At 46.2% G+C, this 4543-nt stretch overlaps 1 long non-coding RNA gene across 1 annotated transcript; it reads left to right on the top strand.

Annotated features, from left to right (window-relative positions):
* Positions 1-2340: 2340 nt before the first annotated feature.
* LOC128812956 (uncharacterized) lies at positions 2341-4264 on the top strand. Its single transcript, XR_008438881.1, has 3 exons — positions 2341-2593; positions 3148-3243; positions 4125-4264. It is a non-coding gene; the product is annotated as an uncharacterized LOC128812956 (long non-coding RNA).
* The last annotated feature ends 279 nt before the right edge of the window (positions 4265-4543 follow it).

The raw sequence follows: 4543 nt of genomic DNA on the forward strand, positions 1-4543 counted from the left end.
GATGGGGATGTTTATTTCTTTTGATGCTGAGGTGGAGATTTGTGTCCTCCTGGCATCCTCTTGGAGCAGCACCATTCCCTCCAGTCCCCCTCCAGCTCGGTTGGGTTTGCTCAGCCTTTCCAAGGGATGGATTTTGATGCTCTCCCTCCTGGCAGGTGCCATCCACACCCACAAAAATGAGCCTGATCCCACCAAAACCTGTCCAAGCCTCATTTTAGGGTCTGAAGACGGTGATTTTTTTTATTCCCAGATGGAAATTGAGGCTTTCAGGCTGGTTGGAAGGGGCGGCTGCTCTGGGGAACAACAAGCTTTTTGAAGAATAAGGTGAAAGGACCTTTTCTGTGGCTGAAATTCTTGACGCTAATTTTAACAACTCTTCCACAACCCCTTGAAAATTGCCACTGCGAAAAAAATAAACAGGGCCCATATTGAGCCACTGAACTGGCACCCAGGCTTTGCTGGGCCACCACTGGGAGTGCCTAACAATAGCCAGCCTTATTCCTGCCTGCAGAAACCATGGGAGAGAGAGGGAGAAAGAAAGGGAGAGAGGGCTACTCCAGCCTAATTGGCCCGTGGTTGGATGGGGCTGCTGGCTTTGGGCTGGTTTTAAGTTACATGTGAGCAAGTGAAATGGAATATAAATAATAGCAGGGGGAGAGCTCCAGTGGAAAAGCCAGCCAGTGTCTGCCTGCCTGGCTGCTCTGGTATCCATCAAGTCCTGCTGTGGTTTGTGTCACTCAGGGCAGGGAGGTGCCCTTGGAGAGAGCCCACCAGTGCTCCAGGGATCTTCTGGGGAGGGATCTGCCACCCCCAGGTTGGGAAAAGCCCCAAGCAAAGGAGTCCCTTGATTAAGAAGCTGTAGTGAGCTCTGGATCCTGCCCTGGCAGAGCCCAGCACTGCCATCAGTCCCCAGGGTGAAACGCCGATGGATGCACTTTGGGATTTGTGTAGGGAAGGCGTGGATTTGCTTCCAACATTACTTTCAGAAAGGCTGCAACAGACCCAGCAAAGAGACCTGCACATCCTCTGCTTTTCCCAGAGATCCTCAAGCACAGAGAACTTTCAAATGTGAATACCAAGCCCTGCTACACCTGCTGTAGGTACAGGCAGCCCCTCATCTGACAGGGATTTCTGTAGTCCCACAGACCAGCTCCCTTTAATAAACAGTTCTTTCCTATCATCTCAACCCATGTCTTTTGTTTTGTCACCAATTTTCTCTTTTCTTTTTTCATTTTTGTTCAGTAATTTCAATTTTCAAGCACAGGCAACCTGCAGTATGTATTTGGAAATTAACAATTTTATCATTCCTCCTACAAACACAAATATACCCCTTGGAGGGGTGAGTCCCCTACATTCATACATAACCACAGTTCTGTCTCCTATTTCTTCCTTGGCTTTGTTTGCAAGGGTTTTTCTCCTGTAATCTTTGTTTGGTTTGTTGTTTTTTGGTTTTTTTTTTTCCTCTCTGTTACGTTTCCTCTTCATTCCTCCATCACTTCCTGCCTGTATTCTCCCTTCTATCCTTCTCATTATCTCTGCTGACAGGAGATTTCCCCCATCTCTGACAAGTCACTCTTTCAAGCCTGGTGGATAAATGGAGCTGGGTTGGTTTGTTTGTTGTTACACAGAAGTGATGCTGAAATCCCTTTATTTATTAACTTCTATATATTTATAACTGGGATCCCTGAAAAAAAAAAATATATTTTATTGGTCATTGCCATGGGTGCATCAAGTTCTCCTGTTCCAGGACTTTCTAAGGCTGCAAGAGAATCAGGAATAAAGAAAACTCAGGAGTGATTTTCTTGGCAAATCTGAAGCATAAATATGAACCCAGCAAAAGATTTGGAGAGGAAACACCCCAAAACCAGGGCAACTCTTTGAGCAGTCATGGTTTTTCCTCATATATTTGTCCCCCACCTACCTGTTCCTCTCCATTCTTGTTTTCTGACTTGAGTGCTGGGAGAACATTAAACCCCACTCTGAATAAAATCCTAAAGGGCAAATCAAAGGGGAAAAAGCTTTACCACAGAGCAGGAGTGCAAACACAATTTGTTTTAAGGTCATACTACCAGGGATTGTGCTTTTTTTTTGTTAGAAACACCCCCATCATGCCACAATGGCCACGGCACCAGGAGGAGACAAAAAGAAATCTTTATGGGATTGCTGAGACAATAGTTATTTGTCATAAAAAGAATCCGAGCCTGGCTGGTCCCGAGCCAAACACTGGAAGTTTGTCCTGGCAGACGCGGTGTTACATCACAAACAGGATTATGTCATGTTGGAAGCTGCCAGCCTGCAAGTCTGAGACAGCATCTTGGAGCCCTGGGCAGCAGGGGACAACTGTCCCCGTCCCCAGCAATGACCCAGAGCACTGCCAGTGCTGAGAGCTGGTGCCAGGCTGCAGGTGATGGCTGGAAAAGAGAGGGAAGCAGAGAGCAGGTGGAATCCTGGAAAAGCACAGCTCCAAGCATGGCTGCACTGCCACAATTAACTGGGAAGGTGTTGCAGCTCCTGATGTGAGATATGACATCTCCAGGGGGAGAAATCACCGAGGTTCAGCAGGGAAAGGGGAGCAAATGCTGTGGTGTGACAGGTGAATAGGACAGGGGGGTGAGGCACAGGGTGCCCAGAGCAGCTGGGGCTGCCCCTGCATCCCTGGCAGTGCCCAAGGCCAGGCTGGGCAGGGCTTGGAGCAGCCTGGGATGGTGGGAGGTGTCTCTGGCCATGGCAGGGGGTGGAACTGGATAATCTTTAAGATCCCTTCCCAACCAGACCATCCTGTGATTCCATGAAATTGCACATTTTTGCTCTTTTTTTTCCCATTTCATTCACTGCTGCCCTTTGATCATGCAAAGTTCTCCTTGCTGGGTGATGCTCCATGTCTTGACCTTGAGTCCAGCAAAGCAGCTGAGGAAACCTCAACCTGACTTCGAACTTTGCCCTTTTTTTATAACACAAAATCACAAAATCCTTAAGGCTGTAAAAGCCCTCTTAGATCATCAAGTCCAGCTCTTAACCCAGCACTGCAAGGCCACCACTCACCCATGTCCCCAAGCACCACATCCACATGGCTTTTAAATCCCTCCACCACTGCCCTGGGCAGCTGTGCCAAGATGTGAGTTCTTATTGTCAGCCAAAATGTTTTAGGAACCCCTGTGGATCAGCCCAGGAAAAGAGAGGGATCAGTGCTGGAAATGCCCACAGGACAGGCTGGTTCAAGGAAGAACCCAAATGACCACACAAGTCAGTGTTTCCACATGTAGGCACATTTCTCTGGGTGAGCAGGCGTGAGCTGAGAGCACACCCCAGTGCACCTAAACCTCACATCTAAAAAGCCCAGGCTACAAAAAAAAAAAAAAAAAAAAAGATAAAAAGAAAAAGAGGGGGGAAAAATAAAAAGAAATATTTTGGCAACTGGAAGGAATTATTCTCTCTTCCATAGCCTGGGCTCTATCCATAAATCATCCATAATTTTTTAGATGTCTAGGGCAATGTTACCATTTGATGAAATTAAATACCGAACCTCTGTGACATCATCTTTTATCTGGAGAGTCCTGCACACTTGGTCATGTTCCTGAGCCACATTTGTTCTGCAGATATTTAGACCAAACCTGACATTTTATAGACTTCCTCCTGCTCGTGCATGTGTTGGAGACAGTTGTTTGGATTAGCACGATCAAAAAATTTAACACAGCCTTTCAAGATCCCATTTTCATCTGGATTTGCACAACACAGAAGAAAGCAGGATGCCAAAAATATGTTTTTTTGGAAAACACATCCACTTTGTTGTGACTGTTTGTAGCTGGTGAAATCCTGGGATGCCCTGATTACCATGACCTGTGTGTTTTCATACAAGGCTGAGATAGAAAAGCTCTGTATACAAATGAAAACCGTTAACTTTCATACCACATGTGTTGTACTTATGCCAGTGGGAAATGACAGAGAATGTACAAGGTCATGGTTTACTAAAAATATAAAAGTTTAACATGTGGTGTTAATAGAACACACAACAGGGGTCACTGGTACAATGGAAAATAATTCATTTCCAATGTCAGGCCAAGTAATTCACTAGGAAAGAACATTTGAAAATGTGTTACTTATATCTTTCTCTTTCTGTTCTTTAGGATGAATTTCAGGAGAGGGAAAAAAAAAAAAAGGCAAAATTGCTGCTAATACCAATGCATAAATAATAACCATGATTCAGATTTCAAGTGTGTCAGAATAAACCAGGCCCACCAGCCCTAAAGGAGCTGGCAAACTTCCACCAGGGTGTGCAGCATCGCTGGACCCTCTCCTCCCTCCCTCATGTTTGACTGGAATGAGCAGTAAACTCCACCAGGATGGTTTTAATCCTTGCTCAATATCTCTGCAGATATTGGGGGGCCTCAGCCCTCAGCCAGGTGCCACAAAACCCCTCCCCAGACTCTGCCTAATCCAGTAAAATGTCAAGAACAGGAACGGCTGCCCAGGGATGTGGTGGAGTCACCATCCCTGGAAGCGTTGAAGAAACCACTGGATGTGGCTCTGGATGTGCTCTGCTCCA

The sequence above is a fragment of the Vidua macroura genome, chromosome 11, assembly GCF_024509145.1.
Source record: "Vidua macroura isolate BioBank_ID:100142 chromosome 11, ASM2450914v1, whole genome shotgun sequence".
In the NCBI taxonomy this organism is placed as follows: Eukaryota; Metazoa; Chordata; class Aves; order Passeriformes; family Viduidae; genus Vidua; species Vidua macroura.